The sequence below is a fragment of the Triturus cristatus genome, chromosome 4_1 (genome assembly GCF_964204655.1).
Source record: "Triturus cristatus chromosome 4_1, aTriCri1.1, whole genome shotgun sequence".
NCBI lineage: Eukaryota > Metazoa > Chordata > Amphibia > Caudata > Salamandridae > Triturus > Triturus cristatus.
The window spans coordinates 256,085,701-256,113,054 of record NC_140585.1 but is presented as its reverse complement, the minus strand read 5'-3'; the positions used below and the strand labels follow the sequence as shown (position 1 = coordinate 256,113,054).

At 42.8% G+C, this 27,354-nt stretch overlaps 1 long non-coding RNA gene across 3 annotated transcripts in view; it reads left to right on the top strand.

Moving 5' to 3' along the window:
* Nucleotides 1-27,354, top strand: part of LOC146854220 (uncharacterized) — a 59,391-nt gene that overhangs the window by 8,887 nt on the left and 23,150 nt on the right. For 2 of the 3 annotated variants that reach the window (XR_014980746.1, XR_014980745.1), the window contains 2 exons: nt 11,868-12,006; nt 24,498-26,080. This is a non-coding gene — a long non-coding RNA (uncharacterized LOC146854220). Of the gene's footprint in view, nt 1-11,867; nt 12,007-24,497; nt 26,081-27,354 lie in introns of those variants that run through there. The other variant, XR_014980747.1, reaches the window with a different exon arrangement.

Sequence of the window (27,354 nt, the reverse complement as noted above, 5' to 3'; positions counted from 1 at the left end):
GATCGTGGGGTTTTAGCCATATATCAGGCTGTGCAAACCCTCCTAGAAAGGTTGTTACGCGATGTGGGTCCTAATGATTTTTTCCAACTACTCTTCCAGGGGCAGGGTTTTGACAGCCCCTTGTTCACCAAACGAAAGTCCTGCGCTGTGTTTGATGCCGTGGAATTTTTAGAAAACCTCTCACTGCTTTTACAGAGTAAGGCTGAACTAGTCGCCTATGGCACTTTCAGAGTCATAGCCCTCCTTGTACGGGGTTGTGAGGGGGTGTTTCCAGGCCTTTAAAGAGCATACTAGCCAGCGAGATAATTGGTAAGAAACAATGTTGGCTGCTCAACTTTAACAACGGAGCAGCCAACACGTGTCTGGCGGCCAGCATCGTGGGGTTGCTGATGGGGCGCAACACCCCCGACGCTGTCATCATGTCTAGAGCGGCTGAAGCCCATGAGGTTCTTGAAATACCTCCAGATCGGATGGTCGGCTTTGGTGACATATGTCTTTTTGAGAACTATTTCGCCGTTACGGTGAAAGTTCTTTATCACAATGGTTCTTGGAAGTACTTTACAACCAGTGAACGTGTGAAAAACAAGATTGTATATGTCCTTCACCACGAAACCCACTTTTACAGTATCTTGAACCTTAAAGGTTTTCTGGGAGTCAAGTACGTGTGTACATATTGCGACCATATACACAGCACTAAGTCCCATCATCAGTGTGAAATGCACTGTAAGATGTGTCAGAGGGGTGGTTGCGTCGTAGACGCCGCCCTGAAAGTGAGGTGCCGCACCTGTAAGATGTTTCGTCGCACGCAATACTGCTTGAGCATACACAAGAAGGCTGTTAAGTGCACCCCTAAAATGGATTGCTTTGAGTGTGTTAGGTACGTGCCGGAAGATCACAAATGCAAAGGCATGAAATGCCTGAGGTGTCGCACTCCTTTTAGGGCAGGAACAAATCACCGGTGTTACATGGTTAAAGGCAGACCCCAGACCAAAACTGAAGACTACATAGTGTTCGATATAGAGTGCACACAAGAGACGGGTGTACACCAATCTAACTATATTTACGCCCACCATCTAACTTCCGACAACAGCTGGGAGTTTGAAGGGCGAACGTGCATTGGTGATTTCCTTAACACTTTCATTCAAACCAAATTCAAAGGGTATACCATGCTGACCCATAACGCAGAAGCATACGACTCGTTCTTTATTTTACAAAATTTGATTCGTGAAAAGGTACAAGTAGAACTTATGACTCAGGGTTCCAAGCTGATGTTGCTAACGGTCGTCCAGTTAAAAATAAGATTCATAGACACCCTGAATTTCCTGCCCATGAAATTGAGAAAGCTGCCAAAAGCCTTTGGTTTCCTAGGGTGTAAAGGTTATTTTCCACACTTTTTTAACACCTGGGCGAACCAGGATTATGTGGGGCCTAATGCCGCCTCAGGACAGCTACAGGGTTCAATATATGATGCCGGCCGAGAATGAGAGCTTTCTGCAATAGTACTCTGAAAACATTGAAAAAGAGTTTAATTTTCAAACAGAGTTGAAAGCTTATTGTCAGGCGGATGTAATGATCCTACGACAAGCCTGTAACCTCTTCAGAGACGTTGTGGTGGTGATGACTAAGAAAGTCAGGGCTTTGAAGCCCAAGATCCCTGAATTGACAAAGACGGTGGAATACATAGACCCTTTTCAAAACATCACTTTGGCCTCCATGTGTATGTCTATCTACAAGCACATGTTTTTAAGACCAAAAAGTATTGCTCTAGTGCCGCCAGACCTCTATAACGGTAAACAGAAACGTTATTCAACCCCCTCTATCCAATGGCTCATGTACGTCTCTAAAAAGGAAGACATACATATTCAACACGCCTTACAGGGGGGGCGAATAATGCCTGGGCCCCTATTACATGGATGGGTACGCCGTAATTAAGGGCGTGCCGACGGCTTTTGAATACAATGGTTGCTTTTACCACGACTGCCCCCATTGTTACAAGCCCCACGAGATTAACAAATTGCTGGGTGCCAAGTTTGAGCACTTACACAGATGTACTCTGATGAAGGCCCAGTATGTTGAAAAAGGTGGCTTTGCTCTGAGGGTCATTTGGGAGCATGAGTGGTTAGAAATCCTAACAACCGACACCAAGCTCTGCTCTTTCCTTCAGAGTCGTGATTTACCACAACCTCTGGAGCCCCGTGATGCCTTATTCGGGGGTCGTACAAATGCCATACTACTGTACAGGGCCGTTGGTGAGGGTGAGAAAATACATTACTATGATTTCTCCAGTCTGTACCCATTTGTGAACAAAATGAAGGTATACCCCTTAGGGCACCCCACCATCATATATAGAGACTTTAAGCCCCTTTCCGAGTACTTTGGGCTAGTCAAATGTGAAATCTATCCGCCAAAGCATCTTTACTTCCCTGTGTTACCATACAGAGTCGATAGTAAGCTGATGTTCCCCCTCTGTCGAACATGCGCAATGTTTAAAGAGGTTGGTGGTTGTAGACACACTGAAGAACAAAGGATGCTCACAGGGACCTGGTGTAGCATCGAGGTATAAGCTGCCTTAGAGAAAGGTTACAGACTCGGGAGAGTACACGAGGTGTGGCATTTTAATAGGACCCACGAAACGCCTCTTTTCACGCTTCATTAATTTGTTTCTCAGAAACAAACCGGAGGCCTCAGGATATCCCGACTGATATACTAGTCAAGATGCAAAGCAGAACTACATCGATGACTACCACGCTCACGAGGGTATACGCTTACGACCCCATTTGATAGAGGTCAACCCTGTCCGCCGACAGTTAGCCAAACTCTGCCTCAACTCCTTATGGGAGAAATTCGCACAGGGTACAAACATGTCAAATACAACCTTAATAAAAGATCCTGATGAACTGTTTAAGTACCTTTTTGCCCCTTGTTACGAAGTGTCTAGCTGCAAATTTATCGATGACGAGACCGCGGCTGCATGTTGGAAATACACAAACGAGTACCCCACAACGTGTAACAACATAAACATCTTCATAGCCTGCTTCACGACAGCCCACGCTCGTCTAGAGCTTTACGGGGTTATGCATAAACTCCAGGACCGCTGTTTGTATCACGATACTGACTGTGATTTTTCTGAGTAAACCAGGGAATGAAGACCCTCCTCTTGGGGATTACTTGGGTAATTTGACCATCGAACTCGATAAGGATGACCATATAATAGACCTATGCCTACAAAACAAACAACAACAAGGTCAAAGTTATGACATTAAATGTCAACACCCTAAAAATCCATTTTGACAGCCTGAAGGATCTGGTGCACAAATACTCTGCATCGGACGACCGTGAAAATGATAAAACCATAGTTGTGAATCAGCCCTGCATAGTCAGATCCAAAAAGAAGTGGGAGATTACAACACAGCCCCTACATAAAACCTTACGCGTTGTTTTTGACCAAAGGGTCCTGACTACGGACTATAAAACACTGCCGTACGGTTATTAGGCGCATTAGAGAGGTCACCACAGCACTATGGACACCAGATTACAGCATCCGTTCTTCTTTGTGCTAGCAGGGCCCTCAAACTGCGGTAAAAGCTACTTTATAAAAAAGTTCTTAGAAAATGCAGCCGGTGCTTTATCCCAAACACCTAATAACTTTGTGTGGCTTTATTCGTGCTGCCCCCGACCATAGTAAACCTGGTAATTGTCAATAACCTTATGCGTGAAGGTGGAGATCATGCTGAGCTAGAGCGAGCTTTTACTCAATATTCACACCACCGCAATCTAAGTATATGCTACATTGTGCAGAACTTGTTTTACAAGGGTAAGAACAGTCACTCTATAGCACTGAATGCCTCATACCTTGTTTTATTTAAAAACCCACGTGACAAACAGCAAATATCCATCATAGCTAAACCGATGTACCCTGGAAACACACACTTCTTCATGGAGGCCTTTAACGACACTACAGCAAAACCCCACGGTTACCTGCTGGTGGACTTCAAAAATAACACGCTAGAAGACTACAGATTGAGGGCTGATATTTTTCCCCCTGATCTCCCAGTCGCTTACACACCAAAGATCAAGTCCGAGCCTATAAAAAGCCTCTCTGAAGACCTTTAGAGACATTTGTAGTACGGCCCTTATAACCCACGGTGTTGAACATGTCTGAACGCCTACGCTGCAATTTGGCCCTCCTGAAAATGCTGGTCTCAGATAGTCCCCAGCACCGAAAGGCCATCCTCTGCGCAGCTTCTGACGATTTAGTGGCGGCCATTTCAGAAATAGCCCTAAACACCCTAAAAGGTAACGTCCCTATATCAAAGACTCAGTAATAAAAGGGCCTCACTCATTACCAAGAAGAAACTGGTAAAACAGTCTGGGGGATTTATAGGATCATTGCTGGGCATTGCCATACCCTTAATTACAAGCCTCCTCTCGGGACGCTGATGGAGCATGCAGCAAAGATGTATTTGGTTCCTAGACAACAGTTGGAGCAGCTGGGCTCTTCTACGGACAAGGCCTCTATGCCTGGATGCTGAAATTAAAGACATTTTGAACCGGACAAATCTAAACCCGTACGCCAACGCGACCCTTTACATCAGCACCCTTAAAATTTTTCTAAGCTCTTACAAGCAGTGGGATACTGAAAAAAATAAGCTAACTCTATATGCTACGGACTCTGAACAGCCAGCAACGCCAGCGCCTGCTCCGCAACCCCATCAGCCGCAGCCGGCCCAGGCCCCGCCCTCGGATATCTTTGTTGATGACCTCTTAAAAAAGATAAGTCAGAGGCACAGGGGGGCAGCGCAAATGTTGCTGAGTAAACTCGCCGCTTCTAAAGACCTAACAGCGTGGAATGAGCGAGGCGCATTTCTCTTCAAGGGCTAGCCTGTTGGTTCACACATGTACGATCTAGTCAAAGGTCTAACGCACCCCAAAACCCTAACGCATCACAATGCTCCCAGAGGTTGGGATCAATTTCCACGAGCAGCTGCTGAACTCAATATCCCTTCCACACTCGTGGTTGATAATGATCACCGCCATATGCTTGAAAGCTTAAAGGCCCCCCCTCCCTCCATCGCCAGTTGCCTCTGATGTCTCACGCCTCTCCCCCTCTTGGAGCACTCCGCCGGCGACGACTATACCGAGAAAAAGGCCTATGTCCAAAGCCCATACGTGGATTAACCCTTAATGTTTCTACAGACTTTTTGAATAACTATGCCTATTACGTGTATAACCGTGTCATATATTTCTTTAGTAATGGATGTCCTTGTAATGTACAACCTACATAACAGTTTTAATAAACACCTTTATAACTTTTCAATCAGGCTCACTCGTCATTTAAAACATTTTAATTATGGTGTATGTGTAAGCATAGAAATACTGAGTCTGAAAACATGCTTTAAAAATGCCTTTATTTTAAACGTTCATCATTAAACATACATCTGTTACATGCCTTTACAATTTTGACAAACGCTATATTCTGTTTTCACAGGTCTGACCGAGGCCCTTTTACATATTTCACAACTAGACTGTCATTGTTAACAAGGTCACTTGAATATAGATTTAAAAAATTTCTAAACGCAAGCCCTCCGACATTTTACTGATAAAATAAATACAGTGTTCCCCACATGTGATGGCTAATGAATCCTGAACCCTTAGCTTGTTATACTCAATCCGAGCTGCGGCTTTTTTCACAAACTTGAATATGGGCTGTGTATAGATACTGTGTTTGGGGAACTCGGCTGTTCTGTCAAACACTGTAACCTTGTCACTCTCTATAAACACGGCAGCCCAGTGTGTTCCAGCCTTGGAATGCGGATCTGTTAAAGACTAGGGTGTGCGGTCTTTCCAGCCCTATTTCAGATGGTAACCCATCGCTAGGGAAACACCTAGAAAGTATTTCCTAGCGTATTTATGCCTGCTTAAGAAGGCATGTATCTGCACAGTGTCCATTTCACAAACGCTTTAAAGATAGTCAAACAAAATCTGTCTGGCGTGGTTGATCTGAATGACGCTGTCAAATTCAGAGAATACGACCATGTTCACATTCGCAATAGCGGATTACTAAATCGTATTACAGCTTTTAGATTGCCATTTTTGACCAGGTTGTAGTGATCGCCGTCTTCCATGTTGGGAGTCAGGTCGAATGCGAACAGTGTGTATCCGGTCCATAGTCTTCTCTTGACACGGCTACCTCACAGTCCCGTAGATTCTTCCTGGTTATCAAAACCAGCCCCTGATATTCCCTGATGTAGTTGGAGGTTATAAAACTGGGGGTGTAGGGTTTTGTAGGAATCACAGTGCCCTCATGGACCAGCGCAGCGTAGTTGATGCCGTAGTGCTTAAAATTGAAGGGATTTGAGGTGTAGACGCCGCTAAAAGCTGTATTGTCCACAAATCCTATGATGATAAGCTTTGGTAGTTGTCCCAGAAATAAATTATGTTGCTGCATTAATCGGGTACCAGCCGGGATGCTGAATATCTTCAGAGCTACTCTTTCCACCGCATACTTGGCGTTTGATATTTGCAAAGCTTCGGCCTGAGCTAATCTGACGCTTGGGGACACTTTCACCCTCTTTACAAACAGACTCGCTGACAGTATGTCCAGCTTGTACTGGTCCGCATCCCCGCTGATGAGACAGAATGAGTCCTTGTTGCGAGTGAGCTTGATCTTAAGATCAATACCATTGAAGAGCAGTTTATCTTGGAAGAAGAGGTCTGGATGTATGCGGCCCAGGAGGTCAAACTGACGACTGCCTGACGCAAAACATGCTCTTTTTTACAAAACCCTGATTGTCACTGTCCAGGTCCTTGGCTTCAAAGTGGCCGTATATGTCCTTGTAGAAGAGCCCCTTTAAAAGCTGCGTGTCGAGGGCATCACTACTGTAATTTAGAATGCTTTCGAGGTAGGCTCTGTAGGCGTACATGTTATCGCTCTGTGTGATGAGACGATCACCCAGGGTGATGTCCACCTGATTAAACAAGGTTGCTAGGGGGTAAGCGATCGTCGCCACTTTAGCGTCTGCTGCTATGTGGGAATCATCCGCTTTTACGATTTTACACATAAAATGGATCAGCGTGTTGTTGAGATCTAAATACATATCCGTGGACCCTGATACATAAAACTCTATAGGGGCCAGCGGCGTCAATGTTGCTAACGGTGATACCTCCATAAAGAAGCTGTTTTCGATGCTTGTCTGCGTGGGCTTTAGAGTAAACAAGTCTAACTCTGATTTGGTGCACTCGCCCGATGCACAATGTACGAAGGCCATGCTTTAGTTTGCACCGCTTCAAAAAATATTTACTTTAGAGAAGGTTCTCTTCTTCTTCGAAGCTCTCTTCCGTCTTGGGGTTTTTCTTTTCTGAGCACGCTTTGAAGAACTCCTTTTTTTTTATAGGGGGCAAGAGGGCCTCTGCGTCTCGAAGCGCGGCGTTTCCTTTTAACAATGGCTCAAGGCCTGAACACCAAACCAGCGTCTTCTTGCGGCTGCTTGTTCAAGCGATCGGCAACCACCGAAGTAACAGACCCTACAACGTCCTGGGCAATGTTTGTAGCCACTGCTTTAACATGCGCTTTTGCAATTTCATAGCCTCTTCTCAAGAAGGGCATAGCTCTTCTAAACAGACTGCGGAAGAAACCTCCTAGCCCAGCCCCGTACATAACCGGTGAACCTTGAAAGTACGGAGGGCCTCCATATCCGGTCTGGTTTCGGTAATAATCCTTGTACATAGACAGGTCCCCGTATGTTTTCACAACCACCATGATGCCTGCTTAATAGCCTCTGTCGCGTCTCGGCCTTAAATGAAGCTTAACAATAACTTTCCCATATTTAAAGGACACAGGGACGGACTGGTCATCGAAGATCATAAGTGAAATAGTGTCAATGTTTTTTAGAAACTGCGACGTAGTCTGGTTTGTTGAATTGAATATTGACCATCGTATTATTTTCGCCCTGTACATGGACCCATCTCAACAATAGCGAGTAACTATCGCCGATCCTCTTGGCCTCTACAATATCGCTATACACATAGAGCGTGTAGAACTCACCGTTAATATCGGGGCACATGTGATCCTGTTTGATCAAGTTGTTCGCATGCTGTACGTTGCCTAAAACACTTCTTAATTTACCGGAGCAGTTAAACGACGTGGTGCTATTAGGGGCTTTAAGAAACACCTTCCTTCTGACGTTATCTAGCGACAGATGTATATTTGTATATGTTTCGATGCTGGCTATGGATTTCTTGATGGCGTCGACAACACTTGAAACGGTTGGGTAGTAGCCGTATGGGATGCTATCGTGCATGATCAGAGTCTTGCTCACGCTTTATGTAAAACTTTGCCCCACTCTGTGTAAATGTATTCCATATTCTAGGGTATTGGATTTCGGTTAGGGCTACCTCCCAATTCCCTTTCAGGTCCACCGGCTTAGCCAATTTCACAGTATAATTAGATATCTGGTTGTCGGGGAACATCCCCTTAGAGGCGTTGGAAGGCAGGGTGATATAAAAGGGCGTTGTCTCCATCTTAACAGCGTCTTTTAGACAGTCTTCAGCTTACACACCCTTCAGGGAGCTGGCCAACACCCAACTGTTAAATTTCTCCGGACAGCCCCTCCATTTGACATATGCCTGACTATTAGCACCTCTACCTTTCCTTTTCAGAATCTTTTCAAACCTATACACCCTGTGTGGCTTGACGGGTATCCTTTGTAACTCTTCCTTGTAAAAGACGCCCAACACTGCTTCCCCCATCGTATTCCTTTAACCTGTAAATATACATCCTTCTTTAAGCTCCACACTTTCCACTATAAATATTTAGTCGCTAAAAGTCTGTTGGTAGCCCTTCGTAAAGACACCTTTCAATTTTGAAATCCTTACGTGATCACCTTTTTTAAAAATAGGCTTCTTCACCTTTGTAGCGAAATTACAAGTTACCTCCACGGGCGCTGTTTTGATGGTCCTGTGATAGCTGGCATTATCTACAGCTAAAAAAGCTTGTAGATCATCAACGTATCTGTAGGTCTTGTGGGACGTAAAATACCTCCACATCTTAGACTTTAAAGTTCGGTTAAACCGCTCTACAACCGCTGCTTTTACCTCCGTGTGTGTTAAAAAATGTTGAACCCCATGGTGCTTTAATAATTTCTGAAATACCTTGTTTAAGAATTCTTTACCGGCGTCGGTTTGTAGTTTTTGCGGAATTCGATCCTTCTCGAAGATGGCTTTAAAATCGGCCTTGACGCTAGCCCCACTTTTATCGCATAGCGCTTCTGCGTAGGCGTACTTGGACAAGACGTCTATGACGGTTAATATATAACGAGCGTCGCTATTATGTTTTGCTATATCTTGAAGGCTGATGATATCCGCCTGCCATTGATAATCTATTTGTACATTAACGATTGTAGGGCGCCTCTTAAAGCGTCTTCTGGCGGGTTTATGGAGTGAATACGCCTCCTCTCCTGATAACCAGGTCTTCACTAGGCCTCTGCTTACAGGTTCATTTTCATCTACAGCCCTTCTATACAGAGCTTCGGCACTTCCCAAGCTGCCCACACCCCTTGTATCATAATAAAGTTTTCTTAACATGGCCCCCGGCATGTTATCATCCGCTGTACCACAGGCAATGAATGACGCATGTTTTGCGTAAGGACATTTTATTAAAATAAAGAATATTAACAAAACATAAACATAAGGTACTTTACATTTTCATAGTAAGTTGCGTCAGGATGGATTAACACAGAGACACCTCAAGGTGTAACATTCTACTACTTTGTTCTAAATACACACTATCATGTAACACTTATTTATTTAAAATAGTCTTCGGGGGGCCAAAGACCCTATTCTTCTATTTTTTTATATACAGCTTACACATACGCCTTTCTACGAGTCTTTCTATCATCTTTCTATCAAAAGCCGTACACAACCCTTGCAAACACAACAGTTTTAAGCCGGGTTAAAGGGCGTGTCGGGTCTCCTCTAGTGTCACTGCCATGAGCTTCAGCATATCGGAGTGGACATATTTCTTTTCTGCGGACAGGCCGTACACCACCCTTAACAGTTTATACATCTTGGACGGGTCTAACAAACTACATATATAACGGATTACTCTGTCTCTGTATGCATCGCCCAGACACTCGTGCGTGGCCTGCTGTGGATCGTTCATTTAAGGTCTGTGACAAAGGCCGTTATAGTCATGCTTGACACAAGCTTGTACCACCGCCGCAGCAAAACCTTTAACAGCCATCAGATTGGTGTGGGGTACTTTTTGAATTTCTTTTACATCCACAACACCCTTAGAGACATTGTCACGCTTCATGGGAACATCAGTACTTTGTCTTGTGCACTTTCAGTCTGTTTTGCACAACATAGACAGTAAAAATGTACTCTGTCCGCTTTTGTAGGAGACCCCATGGCATCAGCTCTTTTTTGCATTGCTCCCTAGGGTCATAAGAAGAAAGAATGACATACCATTAGTTAAAGAAATAAAATACATCATTATGTAACTGACTGCTCATAACATTTTTTTTTAATAACCTCAGCATTTTCACTGCCCTCTGCGGCGGCTCTGAAATCTTGAGTCGCTAATGTCCTGCGATGCCCCATCATCTTCGGAGCTTGTACCGGGTTGTTGCACAACAGCCTGCTCTGGAGCAGCTTCCTCCTAAAAACCCATGTCTTCATCTGCGGGTGAGTTAGTTGGTGCTCCAGTTTCTTTACCATAGTGCTTTATGAAGAAGGCACATCCAGCTGGGGTTGCCCTCTAGGGTCAAAAGAAGAAAGATTGACAGTCTTGTAGTTGAAGAAATAAACGACCTCATTATGTAACGGCCTACTCATAACATTTATACTAACCTCCTCTGCGGCGGCTCTGAAATCTTGAGAGTCGCTAATGTCCTGCGATGCCCCATCATCTTCGATGCTTGTACCGGGCTGCTGCACAACCGCCTTCTCAGGAGCCGTATTTTCTTGAAAGCCCATGTCCTCACAGATGGAGTAGTCGGGCGGAACTATTGTATCTTCCAAATCGTCCAGCTCCATGAAGCTGGATCCTTCATATGCGCTGCCATTACAAGAGTCCGCACTCCAGCTGCTATCGGCCTTAATTGGGGACACCCGGTATACGCAATCCTTTAGACGGCTTGCTTCCGTATGCCGACAACGGTCATCGCCAAAACCAGTAACGTCGCAGACCATATCCTTAGGTGCTTCTCGTCCATTACCAGGGGTTTTCAGCTGCAGTAATATCTATCGATAGTGGGCTGTATGCCACCCCACATACGACCATTCACGATCGAGCTGTATCTCTTCATTTTGCTGTGGGTAGCTTTTCGTATTCAGGAGCCTGCTTGCTGTACATGACTCTTAAGACGATCTTATATGTATCCTAAACAAACCCTAAAAGGGGCGTGCACCTCTACACCACAACATGTCCAGCCTCCGTCATAGGGCTCTGGTTTGCTGCTGTCTCCAAAAACAACAAAAAAACAGACCCTCCCCTATGGCACACCGCCCCTTGGGTCAAATGGTCACCTACATCCAACATGTCCCCAAACTTTTTTGTACCACCTGTCACTTTTGGGGACACGCAGACCTGTCATTTTTGGGGACATGCAGACTTGTCACTTTTGGGAAGGCGCATGGTGACGAAAGGTATCAAGATATACTACTTATGTTCATCAAACATCAAAAGTGTTTCCATTTTCTAAATTCCTAACAATCTTTAGTCCGCTCTTACTGTAGTCTCTAAGAAAAGTATGCTCTACACCACTCAAAATGCATGTATTACCATAGTAAATTAAATATCATACCTTTTTGTGCAATTACCTTTAATACTTTGCTATGCTTAATTTCTCTGTTATTCTCTTTTATAGGTAGATTCTCTAAAGATACATTAAAACCAGTCAAATACGAAGAAAGAAATTCCACATTGTTGAAAAAGTAACATATATGTTACAGAAAAGATCTTATGAAATCAAAAGCTGTACAAAGGTTGTGCCTTCCCCAGCAGAGGTAGGAAGAAAATGTGCAAACAAAACACCCACTTATTTTCATAATATCTATATGCTCATAAATCTTTCTAGTATATATATTATCCTGAAATCTACTTTGTAAACTTTCTTTATGCACAGGTATATTATGTGTCAATTCACACTTTATCAGTAGTAAGTTCGAATCGATTAGAAATGCACCCCCTGGAGTAAGTAAGCGCCTCAACAGTCCCACCAAAATTATTATTATTGTTTTTATTAGCATTAATCCTACATTTTGTACAACATTTGCTGTACTCCATCTTCAGTTGAGACAAGAATGAAATTATCGTGATACTTCAAAAATTCAAAGGCAACAAAAAATCAACACAATAATGAGTTTATTATTTTCTTATTATCTATTTAAAAACAATAATCCCCCCCCCAAAAAAAAACAATCAAGAATTCCCAAAATTATCTCAGGTTTTTTTTCAAAAGTTCATTTCAATTAATTGGTCATTTCAAATTTATGTTTAGTCTTTATCTTGGTTGTACAGCTTTCTTTAGACTTTTTCTATTTTAAAAGAGTCTCTCACTAATTCAAGTTAGTGTTCTTCTGTTTCAAGTTCGCTGTCAGAGTTGTAGTGGCATGCATTTACTGTTTCATAACTTTCTAACTCCGCTTCATCTTCTATTCCTGAGACTGTAGCTAGATATACCCACTCAGGAGGTGAAGTATATTTTCTGTTTGTAACTCTTCTTCTAGTTCTTTTGGTAACATGTGATTCACTGCCACTAGTTTCAGACTCAATTGGTCTCTCAAACATTTCTGGTTCACAGGTTTTTGTTTTACAACTTCTCTTTCTTGAGATGTCTTCTTTATATTTATATGGTTTACCAACCACCTTTGTCAAAGCCTCTTTACTCTGTGTGTAACTTGATCTTGAACTTGAATGCTGGCTGGAACCTTGATCAGTCTTCTTACTGCACATATCATTCTCCAACTGGGGGTTCATGTAACTTGAATCTTCAACTACAATTTCTTGTGATTTGGATCAGAGACTACTTCTTCTTGTTGCCACTCATGCATTTGGTTTTTGTACTGTAACAACCCTTCACTCTAATCACTGTTTGGGAACTGGACTTTTAGCATTTCTGGTTCTTCTTCAGAGCTTTCAGTGACCGGAAACATTATGATTTCATGTTTTTCTTCACTAGTTTCTGCACATTTTCACCCACATTTGGACCCACGATGTGAACTTGGGAAGGACAGCACTGGCTTATGCTTGACTTTGTGATCTTGCATTTGATTAAGTGGTTGCTTCTACCACTTCTTTTGCTGCTCGCACTCTCTTTGTGTGCGCAACATGGATCCAATGCAACACTCCAGCACAATTTACCGCAGTGTTCGTTGTTAAAATTACTTGGAAAGATCACGCCACCTCTCACAAAAATAATTTTTCCTGATGTATTTCCGGACCACTATATAATCTACTGGGTTGAGGATGTGTCAAGCAATGTCTGTTGCCTATTTTGGTGACACATTCAGGTGGTGAGAAACAGATGTAACCATATCAGTCAGACCTTTCTAGTCACCCAGTATGATATAATCAATTATTGAAACTAGTGCAGCTGAAAGAGTGTATGCTAATTTATTTTCTCTTCCCATGTTTGTTTTTATTCAGGAGTGCTTCTCATGGTTATCAAAACAAGAGAAAGTGAATCAGGCCACTTCAAATCATTTGAAGCACACACTTTTCCAGTTTATTCTTGAGAGTACCATTTGCCTTCTCTACTATTCCTAACTACAATAGAAGTTCCGCTTATTTTGAAATCCTGTACAGATGATTTCCAAAACATAATTTTTTTAATGAGTACCACGCTATGTCTCAACTGAAATTGGAAGACCATATCTTAGAATTATTTCTGTCAACAAAATGTTGGTAACTGTAAGGCTATCTAATCTCTGAGTGGGATAAGACTCTACTCATTTTGAGAACAAGCAGATAATAACCAAGATGTACTTCAAACCAATATAATTTGGCATGTCAAAAGAGTGCCTGGAGTCTCGTAAAAGGGCCTTCTAATTTGGCAATGTAGTTCATCACAGTCTGTGTCCTCCTTCCTTGACAGTTTGTTTGGCACATCAAGCACCATGAACATATATCCTCAGCTACTCCTCTAAACCCATTATTCTTCCAGTATTTTCTAAAGGTTCAACCCTATATCTATGCCACCTGCTGGGCAGGAGACTTGGCAACGGACCTCTTTGGATCATGATCAGCCAAACCCACACAACCCCCATTTGACCACCCCCAACATACAGGCAATTCGTCCACCCATCCTCTCACATTCCCCAGCCCCTCTTTCCAAGCTTTCAGGAACATTGCAAATTCTCAAAGGCCAACTCCCCATCCTGGAACTTAGCAGTATCGCCTTAGACCTCTCTGGCTCCCTTCGTGGCCCCACCTCTCTACCTGATCCACCCACACATCCTTTACCCTTCACCCAGCACTCAGACATGGTGGCACGCCTTGATGCTATATCTCTCCAGTTGCACCTTCTTACGGCCGAACTTCATGTCTTGAAAGCCCTCTTAATTGAGCATCTCCCCTTGATCAGCTCCCTCTTCTCCCTTCGAAATTTGCCCAGAGTCCCCTCTAGCGTGATATCTCGCCCTGTCCAGCATCCTCCCCTCTCCACATTTAATACCTAACCTCTCCCTAACGCCCACTCCCGACCCAGAAGGACAAAGACCGATCTTGCGTCTAATGATATCAATGATCTGCTCTCCTCTTACTTTAGACACCAACAAGACTCCTCTCGGTCAAGTTCAAGCCATTCACGCTAACTCGAACAGAGAACCCCCACACAACCTCAGAATCATAAATACCGACAACCTCAAGCAGGTGAACATCACACAGACGCCTCCCCCCACACACCGGGATGACTTAAATGCGTACTGCTCAACTGCAGATCAGCCAGTAAACACGTCTCAGATATCTTTGACCTCATCCAACACAATGAGATAGATATCATCCTCACTGAAACTTGGTTGAATCCCTCTTCCACTCCTATCCTAGACCTCCTAGTGCCTCCTTCCCATGACATAATTCGTCTCGACAGAGCAGGGCGGTGGCCTAGCTTGTATACATCGGAGTACACTCTTGGTCTCACACTCTGAGTCCTCTACGCTTTCCTCCAGTGAATACCTCTGTCTCAACATCTCAAGTAACCACCTACCGGCATGTAAACTACATACATTCTATCAGCCCCCGGGATACAATCTCTCCTTCATCGAGCAATTAATGGAAATCATTGCCGGAAATGTCGATTCCATAGTGTCCAAAATCTTCCTTGGTGATTTCAACCTTCACTTGTCTAACACCAATGACCAAGCTGTTACATGCCTTAAATCTTTCCTAGGTGATCACAAGCTGATTCAATACTGTGACTGGCAAACGCATAATAAAGGAGAAATCCTGGATCTCATCATCTCCAATGGAAACACCATCTCACTGGATAACATCTCCCCTTGTGATTGGTCCGACCATCACATCATCCTCTTTTATATTAACCGGAAGGTGTCCCTGAGAAAGGTTCAACTGAAGAAGCTGAAGATATGGAAAAGGGGCCTTAGACATATCAATTCAGCTGAACTAGCAACCCAATTTAAATCTGCCCTTTCCTCCCATGCTGACATATCAGAGGTTCATTTACTCACGGACTTTTACAACTCTACTATCTCAAGTATCATGGATTCCATTGCACCACTCCAATAAAAAAATGCCGCAACAAAAATCTCCAAACCATAGTTCAATGACAACCTAAATTCTGAACGACGCAACCTAAGGGCATTTGAACAATCTTGGAGATCCAAACCATCCTCGGATCAGCTAAAAGTCCTTAGGGGACTTTTAGCTGGAGGTAAGGAGCTCCTATAACAAACAAATTAAGAGCGCCAAGGCCGACTACTTCAGATCACAACTCAACCAAGCCTCTAATCGCCCCAAGAAACTTTTTGAAATTGTTAAACAGCAATCAGTTGATGCACCCATTCGCTCTGACCCAGGACTCAGCCCACCCTCATGCGGCGCTCTGGCTGCTTTCTTTACTGAGAAATTAAGACTCATCAATATCGATCTGGACTCTAAGAAGGCTTCTTTGCCATCCTATTGGTTTGTGCACCCTCCTTCCCTCTCTGAACAGCTCAAACCAGCTAGTCTGAGCACCAAGAACAATGCTTCATGGGGCACCTTTACTCCTTTCAGCGAAAGAGACATTAACAAGATTCTTCAGAGTATCAACCCATCCAATCATTTTAGCAACCCGTTACCAACCCCCGTCTTCAAAGAAATCAAGGAAGTCATCACCCCCTTTGGACAAAGATTATCAATGCTTCACTGTCTCAAGGTACGATCCCTGATTAACTAAAAGCAGCTCAGGTTTCTCCTATTCTAAAAAACCACCTCCTTCTCAACACTTCCAAAACCGAATTCCTGCTAATTTCTCCTCCGAATCATACCCCCAAGTTAGAACACTGGATGAACCATCTCACTGCCTTCACCTGCTCTCCCCTCATTTTTGATTCAGCCAAATCTCCCAAAATCACCCTGGACAAGCATTTAAATATGAAGAATCATATTAGCAAGGTGTGCAAGGGAGCGAATTACCAGATGAGATTACACAGGAACCTCAAACCTTTCCTTCCACAAGCTGACTTCAAGCAGTTGGTCCAAGCGCTAGTTTTGCCAAGGCTTGACTATGGCAGTGCTACGCTCTGTGACCTCCCTAAATATACCTTGGCCCCACTTAGGGCTGCTTTGAATGCTGCGACCAGACTGACCAAGGGCACAAAAAGAAATACACACATTTCCCCAATCTTAAAATGTCTAAATTGGTTGCCTTTTGAAGCAAGGATATAGCTAAATATTGGCTGCCTGTCTGACAAAGCTCTCCATTTCTAAACCCCCAAGTATCTAGTCCAAAAGTTAGAATTATCCGGAGGTGGTAGACCCTCAAGAAGTGCTAGCTCCTTACTCCTAAAACCACAGATCTTTCGCAAAAAGAGAACTTGTCAAAGAGCTTTCTCCTGCTCTGCCCCGAGGAGCTGGAACTCTCTCCCTCCTGAAGTTTGCAGACTCACCTCCACGGTTGTTTTCAAACTAGAAGTAAAAAGATTCCTTATGAGCAAGTTCTTACCTTAATTCGGGTTTGGATCATCTGCTGTAAGATACTGGACTTATACCTTCACGTCTGGTACTGACTTGCTATATTTCCTTAATTAATCTTTTCTTCCCTTCCCAGATCTGCTATTCTTAGCTATTGTGATGTTTTGATGCACCCTTTGTAACTATTTCGTTTGATATGTATTTGATGCCTGCACATCCCTGATCATCCTCCCTCCCCTAATTGTGAAGTGCTCTGATATCCCTCGGGATCATGTTCGCGCTATATAAACTTTTATAAATCAATACATAAATAAATATAAATAAATACTGCTTCTTCCTGCATGGCTTTAACTATGAATGAATTTCTACATTGTATACTGCATTTCATCAGGGAGGATGTACTTTTTTTCAGCATTAACATACAAACCCAGGTAATTTTTCTTGTAATCCAATTTTTCACACATTCTTTTCTCTTCTTCTAAAACATCTTCCTGCAAATCTCTCAGTTCAGTCAAAGAAGTATGAAATTGAATTCACAAAGAAGCAATTCATATTTTCTGCATTGTGCACAGTATGTATTTCTGGATTCATCATCTTTATTTTCTTGTATCACTGTCTCCTCTTGTATTGTACAGCATGTTGGCACTTGATCAGCATATTCATTGTCAAGTGTGACTACATCTTTTCCACCCTTATAGGCAATATGCTTGACCACTGCAATTTCATCTGACTGCTGTATTGCTTCAACAAATCAAGTACGTAAACACTATTTTTAATGGGAGCTCCAGAAGATCACAGTTGACCGCAGTCATGCACAACCCCAAAACCATATTGGCTGTCTGTATAGATCGTCACTCTCCAATCATTTGATAGCTAGAAAGCTTTTGTTAATGCTACTAACCCTGCCACTTCTGCTTAAGTTACATTTTACAAATAAGATGCTTCAGCGGTTTCAGAAATGGAGCATACAACATAGGTAGCTCTCAGTGCTCCATACTGAGCTGCTAAACAGGAACCATCTGCAGACTCAACGCCAAACATTTTTCCTTCACACTCCTAGTTTTCGTAATGCGTTTTTGCTGCTGTTACCACTGCTATCCAGTGCTAAAGTGATTTGTGCTCACTCCTTAAAACATGGTAAAATGGGCCCACACCTGATTGGCATATTTTAATTTAATTATAAGTCCCTAGTACAGTGGTATACCATATACACACAGCCTGTAAATTAAATGCTACCAATTGGCCTGAAAGCAAAAAGAACAGATGATAAACAGAATGCTGAACATTCACCCACTGTCAACAGCTCTGGGTTTAATCCATTGTGTTTGTTTTTTGACTACCACGCCACCCTCCTGGGAACAGTCAAAGTCCGAAACTTGAGACTTGGAAACAATTTGGCTAAAAAGTGCTCTGAGAGTCAAGAGAAGACTGGGTCCTACATGCTCGTCAATCCGACCAAGGTGCATTGCCGGTTGGCTTGACTTCGCGGCAGCTTCCGCTATGTTCTTCTCCACAGCAGCAAATCCTCTTCAGTGGCTCTTCGCCAAAGAGGTATCCGGCATCAAGGAGCCATCGCCAGATATGGCTTGCAGCAATTTCCTGCTGGAGATTTTCAACTTCCCAAAAAGAGAGTAAGTCGATGTGAGAAGGTGGTTCTGACCATCTAATCGGCCTGGAGTTTTTTGCTTTTTGACCACCTGATTTTTGATCTTTTACTCTGGGAGAGCCTCATAACCTGGGTCTCACCCACGGTAAACTCATAGTAAAATGCACTGTACATGTTTACCATCAGTGTCTGCTTTCTAAGATAAGGCTGCTGCGATGCAGCAAGTATAAAACGCAACTGGCTGGTTACATGTGTGTGCATATGTGTGAGGGCTGCACCTGAGTGACACCTGTCGTGCACAGCCCAAAAACTGCACACAGGTAGCCTGGCGCAGAAGGGACCATTCAGAGTTGGGTGGTGTCCTAGAAAATGCCATTTAATGGGGGTACGCATGTAGTGAAAGTCAATGTGCTTTACTATCCTTGACTGTAGTGACACTCTAATATAGTCCTATGGGAAAGGCTGCCTTAGGATACAGCTAGAGTTGTCTGGGGGTCATAGACTCTAGGGTCGCACCAATGCACACTGTAATCTGTTTGAAAATAACAATTCTGTAAAGTCCAAAAGAACATTCGTACAGCTTATGGGTCATCCTGGAAAGTCATATTTCTCTCACTCATCTCAGGATCAGAGGCCCGGTCTTTGATGACCCTGCTGGGCTGGGTACCTACTTTTCTTCCCAGCTGCAGGAACAAAGACCTTGCCCACAAAGAAAGCAATTGACAGTGCTTAGGTCAACTCTCCAGGAGTAAGGAAATGAGTGAAATTGCCTGCTGTCATCCTATGCCAGGAAGATGGCCAGCCCCAGGACATTCAGCAAAGAAGGGAGCCCAGACCTCTGTAGCCAAACAGGAGAGGGGCTTCTTTGAAGATTTGCTGGACGAAGGCCCTTTCAGATGTCAGTGAAGGGGGGAGCTGAGTCCCATCTTAGCAAATTTGGCAAGTGACTCCTGGGTGACGCCATCTTAAAGTATCCCAGAAGCCTGTGCAGGAAAGTTGAAGCAGGGTGTGGAGAGGTGATGTGGAACCTCAGGATAGGCCAGAGGTGCATCCCTTCTGGCAATTCCCGCACGCCCTTAAAACGGCTAGTGCGGGGAGAGCGCTCTCTTCGATGTTCTTTTTCTGAAGAACATTAGGACAGTAGGCTGATGGAAGGAAAAGTTAGAAGGAGGAACACCCTGGCTGTCCCCTGGACTAAGGACTCTGCCTCTGATTGACCCCAAGACTGGTGGGGTCCTCCAAAAGGACCAGGGACGCTGGTCCCCTTACAGACGCTAAAGGCCAGATGTCCAGATGAAGAGAAAGCGAAAGGGTGGTGCTGCAAGCCAGTGAATCCAACTCCCTGCAAAGTTCATCCCCCTTGGAGGCCAAGAGCCCTCAAAGTTTTCTAGGTGGGTAGGCTTCACCACCAAGAGTAACACAAGACAAATAGCATACAGATTGGCCCAACGTTGCTCGAGATATGCCCCCATGAAGTTTGGCGACCTTTGTTCTTAGCACCAGCAACGAAGTGCATGGGGCTCCTCAGCTGTGTTCAGTTGTGCTCCCAGAGTGGGGCAGGGCCTGGAGGCTGCCCCCAAGAGAGCGAAAATGTGGGAAGCGCAGTTGCATTTTCACCGCGAGATGTGGTGAGGAACCCAAGACACCTTCCCTTGGCCCCGTAAGGAAATGCCCTGACGATGGCGCCTCCTCCACAGACACTGCCTGCAGCCTTGTATGCTGAACGTTTCCTTCTGAGTCGTTTTTCCACTAAATTTCTTCCAAGTCCGAAGATAAGAGCGGACAGGGCCGAATCTACTCCTCATACCCGACCCACGCTCCATCACAGTCAGAGATACATTTTGACTTTGTCCTGGTCTCACACATATAGATGTACACGGTTGGTGCTTTGATCTTTTAGGTGCTAGTTTTTACCTTAAACATTAAAAATGGATAACTCTGATTCTACTGATTGGATCATTGTTGTTTTGGTGTCAAATTATGTATTACAATTTACTCTATATTTTTTTTCTTCTATTGTGTTTGAACGTTAGTACTGTTTGGGTGCTGCATAAATACTTTACATATTACCTCTAAGTTAAGCCTGACAGCTTTTGTGCTAAGCTTCCGAGGGTCATACACAGGTTAATTTGGTGACTTTAGTGGTTCACCCTAACAGGAATTGTTGCTGTTGCTTGAGCAGACTTTCCACCTTACTCAACCAATAACCCAATTTTTCACACCACTGCTTTACTCTCTGCTGACAAATCACTAGGAACCACAATTTCAAATAATTAATTCAAATCACTCCACAGCTCCTGTGATATGTTTCTCAAGCTATGTACCTCTCTAAGTTTAGGAAAACTTGTAGTGAAAGCATAAATATCAGCCCTTGTCCATGGATCATGAACCAAATTCTCTCCTTGTACTTATTTTAAATGAAACTCCAAAACCATTCCCATCCCTCTGAATCACTGGCCACGCCTCTCGCTTTGCCCTCTACTCCCTTCATTTTATTGTTACCCGTTGTCCCTTTCATTCACCTCTTTGTATATCTTTAAATCATTCTGGTGCCTTGTTTTCTCAATCAAATCTTTAATGTAATATCTCAAGGTAATTAAACCCATTTTTGAAGTTTGTTTCACGTTTTCTAATTTTTGAATGTCAAAAGATAATTAAAGAACTTATTCCCTTCATCTGAATCATCATTTTGTTTCTTTTCCTCTTTTGTCTTCCTTTGGTAATATGTCTCTTAAACTATTGCAGGATAAACTCCCACCCCATCCATCACATCCTCTCTCCAGCATTTTTCTTGTGGGTGCTTTCTAAATAAAAATGTATTCTTTATTAGAAGCAGCATAATCATGCAACTCAGAACTCCAGGTGCACGTATAGAACTTGATGCCAGGTATGTTCTTACACTCTAATGTGCGTATAACAGAAACTTTAGGCTTTTTCAAAACATTCCCAGTGTTCTTGCTTAAAACGAACTGAAAATCACAATAAACGAACTAGTGAACATCAACCAACAAATCCTAGCACTGCTCTGTCAGCAACCAACCCATAACACCATGGCTTTTGCATTGACATCCACCAATCACAATGTGACTTGTCTGTGAAAACGGAAAACAACTGCAGAACCTTCTAAGGTAAATTAAATATTATTAAACTCGTCTGCCTAACCTAAATAGGAAGAAAGTCAACAGGCTACAGTAAAACAAGTCAAACCTTACAACTAATAACCAAAGCAAATAGAGCAACAAAACTGCACATTTTCACAGTGCTGTTCTAAATCACAATTCACACTGGGCAGACCCTGTCCAGCTGTAATCCACCCTGGTTATTGCTCTTTACTCCTGTGCACTTAGGAACAAAGATACCCCAACCTAGATTAAGCACACCACCATAAAAAAGGAAGTCTTGTTAGTTCAGAACCCTCCTTCTGTGAGCATTTGAACCTCACACTACACACTACTTTATGCAAACAATTAAAATTGCAATATCACGAGACCTTGGATTTCGATGAATCCGATAACTAAACCAATCAAGAATAACAAAGTAATTCTCAAATATGAGTAAAACATCAACAATACAGTGATTAATCCATCAGTGGAACCATCAATTAACACTACATATACAAACATCTCACAAAATGCACGACAATCCATCTAGCAAACTCATACTTAACATTCTTCACAAATATCATACATCAATCAGTTTGCCATTTTCATACTTCCACTCCAAATCACTCAAGAGTGCACTACATTGGCTTCTCTGGGAAAATCTCCAGACAACTGACCCATCCTGACGACTCAGGAAAAATCCACTATTCACTCGAAAAGAACATTAAGGAAATCTTTTGGGGGCCTGAGTCCTACTAGCTATAGTGCCTCACTTGCCCTCCTAAACGTTCCAGAGAGACAAGTGATTTTGCACCCAAGAACACTCTTGACCCTCACAAAATCACTTTAACAGCACACACACTTTCGCCCTGTCACTTGTATTTGTCCACAACAAGATAAAAAAGAGACAGGAAGGAAGTTTACAATGTTTATTTACACTATTGTGCTCTAAGATGCAATAATTGCAGCCCAATTATTAAACAGATACATGTCAATAATGTCATCAGCATGCTTAATAAACCATATACAATAAACAGCCCTGCCATGTTATCTGACAGATCTGCCTAAACCCTCCCCCGCTTCTAAAGCTAAGTGGTTATAGATCTCTGGATTTGACTGCGGACACCGTATCTTAGCATACATAGATGGACCCAACGCTCTTGTCTCAGGACCCTCACTCGGTGAGTCAGTTGTTTTCCAGAACACCTGTCCCTAGTTATATGACAAGATATGTGCATTCAGAACAACAGCTTCATTCTCCTTTTATGTCTTGGTACTAGGGTTTGACCAAAGAAAACAACATGGAGCAATGTTGTTTGACCTTGCTTAAGTTGTTCAGGCTAAATCCCAGGAAAATAATAAAATGTGAAATCATGTACTGGCTCTATGTGAAAATACAATGTGGCACAAAGCACACATGATATTTAGTAATGTGTGCAAAACCAAAATGTGCATGATTAGGCAAATATAGGGAAAACAACAATGAGCCATGTGAGAAACACACAAGAGGAGTTGCTCTTATGCAACCATCCATTTCTGCTAATTTATTAAGGTGGAACCCTGTACTATAATATTTAGGAGTGTACCATAATAATAATGAGACCCCCAAATATTTTAGTCAACCACCATTTATCTATGCAAGTTCCACTCCTGGTTGATCTTGTGTTAAAACAACAACCCATCCAACATCAAGTTTGCATCCATTTTAAGTAGCATGGTAGTTTCACTAAAATGTGGCATGACTAAATCATGTTAATAAACATTCTTGTAAACCTCATATTAAACTTGTTTCAACTGCATACATACTAAGTCACAATATTTCTATTAGATCCAACATAGAAAGTATTAATACTCAATATTAATTGTCTCACAAATGTATAAACCTAAAAAACAACTTTAAGTGTTTAAAGTCCACCACACCAGCAGCCAAATTCTTTACATTACTTCAATTACTTCACAGCGACCATTTTGCAATGTGTAACACTTCACAAAACACACACACAAATGAATGTGAAAACACTAATCTGTGCATGCCAATCAAGTTACATTGAAAATAAATCTGCTTTTATTGAAATAAGCTTTAAAATTATGTGCAGTGCCTAAATAAGAGAAACAGAACTTAGAACAAAAAGTATACTATAAATTCATTGGGTTTAAACATTCCTCTAAACCTCCATTTCGATCAAGATGCCATCTATTAAAAAGCTCAAAAATATATTAAAAAGCATAAAAATGCAATCTGGTTAATACAAACCTTTTACAATGAGCCTCATTTAAATCTGCAAGAGCCGCACTCAGACACTTGTACCGAAGTTGAATGTACAGGGATTCAAGCAATAAGGCCTTTTGTTGCAACAGAATTGCTAAATGTCAGCTGCAAATGCATCTCATTTCCTCCCGTGCACAATCTGCAAGCTCTTTCAATCAAAAGAATGACTCAACATCCTATATTAAATAATACTTGCATGCAAAAATGTTCAACACTGCGCGCAATATGAGCATCAGACTATTATCATTCTAGGGCTGTATCAGTTGTAATACTGGCCCTACACTTCTGTAGAGAGTATAGTTGTGAGCCCAGACAAAGCGTTTTTTCAGGCGTGTAGGCATCTCACCCACTTCATTAATGGCTTAAATTCATTTTTAAATGTTTTAGGTTGAGAATACACAGTAAAGACCTCTTTCCAGAATTGGGAAGCAACCCTGCACGAGAAGGGTGTCAACAAGATAATGCCAGCCGTTGACCCGGTGGACCAGAAACCCCTTATTAGGCAGTTGGAGAAGTACCTGGCTTTAGGTGGAAGGCTAAAAGATGGATGGAATCTTCATCATATGCTGATAATGTAAGGTGAGACAAGGATCTGGTTACTCTGGGTCTGTGCCATGAAGCTGTGGGGTTCCACAAAATGTTTGTTTCGTTCCGGAGAGGTAACGTGGAGAGACACAGTCATCTTATCGGATTGTAATCAAAAGTCACCTGATGAAGGGTCTTTGACGACCCGAAATGCATTGGGTTTTGGAATGATTTCAGTCTAAACTGCTTACCACTGCCTATCACGAAGGATACAGAATAACAAAGAATATCACAACTAATAAACAGTGATGATAACTGATTGAAAGTTTGCAATCTACCGGAAACATTGCACAGAAAATGTGAAGTTTGGATGAAACACACGTTTGTTTTGAAGTTAAGTGCGCCCGTCAGCTTGGGAGCGGTTGACCCGCACCCGGCAAACATTTGATGGGTTCCAGAAGACTCCACATTCTCCTCATCCCTGCTCAATATTTATATTCATCAGCTAACTGGGGCCACCCAAAAGCATGGTCTTGATTGCCTGATATATGATGACTATGCCCGGATAGTAGCCGGTTGTGAGACAATCAGCCATAATGCAGGCTAGTCAACAAATGATAAATTAGGCAGAATATGTTGTGGCTTAACAGGACAAAGGTTAATATCATGGCAGAAGTTGCAGTAGATCTGGCACACCCACATTAGATTGATAACCTACAAAATAAACAAAAGTTGAAATTTAAACCCTTGGATTCAAGCTTAATTAAGACCTCACAATGAAAAGACAAGTGAAGGTTTGCAATAAATATCTGAGTCAAGAAAAGCAATATAAGCCTACCCCCGGATTTCCAGCACAGGACTACTTTGGTTGGTGACTCGATCTCCTTGATGATCGACAATGCAAAGTTCTTGTATGCAGGTGGCAATGAAACTCAATATAGAGTTTGGAAGAGATCAAAATAGGGGCACAATGACAATTTTCAAACCTAGCGATAAGAACCAGAACCCCCAGCAGGTGGCTCATATATACTGAGTACCATTAAGAACAATGGGGTCACCCCGTTTCCCTCTGAACCTGGGTATAGATATATAAAGGCACAATTGGTTCCGTTGGGTAAACACTGAAAAATATTTTTTAGAACCTAGACATTCCTTTACAAGGCTCATGTCCAGGCTCACTATAACTAGGAAATAAATAGACAGTGCTTGTTATAGTGAAAGACCAGAGGAGGACAGAGAATTTTTGTCATTGTCTTGTGTTGTTTGAATTTGATAAGACATTTGTTTGACTTTTTGTCACTTTAGTCACTTATTTAATTGTTTTTGCACTGTTACTATGTTTTTGTGGTTTATTTCTGACAGCTCGTATCAATTGATTTCATAAAGAATTTTATGTGATAACAAAATTCAATTTAAAAATAAATTCATGTATTTTTGGTAAGTTGTTGCAGGTGTGCGGTATCTAGTTTTGTTAATCATTATGAAGGTTCACATTTGATGTGTATTCAATTTATACTGAAATCAGCTAGGAGCACATCAAGCACAAGCTAGGAGATGTCCTTGAGGTTAGAGAATGGGTCTGGTTTATGGTTCTGACTATTACCCACCGAGCACTATGAGCAACAGACCCTACGAGTCTGTAAATGTTCCTTGTCAGATATTTTCTGTCTCAACAATTTAGATAAGCTGAGAAACCGTATGCAAGAAAAACTGGATTTATGAAGCTCAAGCTCAGCTGAGCTGGCTATTACTCACCTCATACTTCAATACAGCCACTTACTATGACCGCAGCTCAAATCTGTTTCCTTCTCCCCAAACTGAGCTGCTTATGGAGGGGTTCCAGAATAGAAGGGACTTATGATACCAGTAAGAACGCCTGTGGTGATTTCCCTCCTGAATTCAGCAGGCCACTCTAGAAGAAGGGGTAAAATGGAGGCATGAAAATTGAGCCTGCTTGGTGACTGTAAATCAGTTGCAGACTTTCTAAAGCAACCAGCACCACCATACCCATGTGTTCACATCTCCTAAATATGCATATAGCTCAATAGGTTACTATTTCTGAAAAATACATGCAATTTTGCAAAATAAGAAAAGGGTTTCAGGAGGCCTGTCACCTCCAAAAAAGGCGCTTGGTGAAGACCGCCGGCACCCGCTGCGGGGGCAGGGCTGAAGGCACAGGCTATGGAGTCCAAAGTTGCATCTCAACATGGAAGGGATAAATGTGACAGGAAAAGAAAATGACTTGTTAAAGCGAAAATATGCTGAGGTTCCCTGATTTTAATTAGCCCCATAATTAGTGTATTATCCTGTCAGGCGCACGCTAGGCATGGAGGGGGAGCTGTCAGAGCCTGCTTAGGAAGGGGGAGAGAGGGGATTGTACCAGGAGGCTTCCGTTGCCAGAGCCGGCTCTGTCAAGCCCTGGTGGGCCTCAGCGTGGACAGCTGAGCTGGCAGGAGGGAGATGGGAAGAAGGCAAGCCATTCTTGCTCTAAAATAAGATGCAAACATTTCACTCTGACTGGGCGTATTCTGAAAAATATGTGTTTTGAAGCGGCATGCCGTTGCCATTGTGCGAGAACTATGAAAGTTAAGCATTTATCCAGAACAGCAGGTTCCGGCAGCTGTTTGGAGCTGCTGTGATTTCGCTCTTCCTCACCAATGCGGGTGATATCAAAGTGCCTGCAGCTGGCTTCCATTGCCTCCCCAGGTCACCACAGACC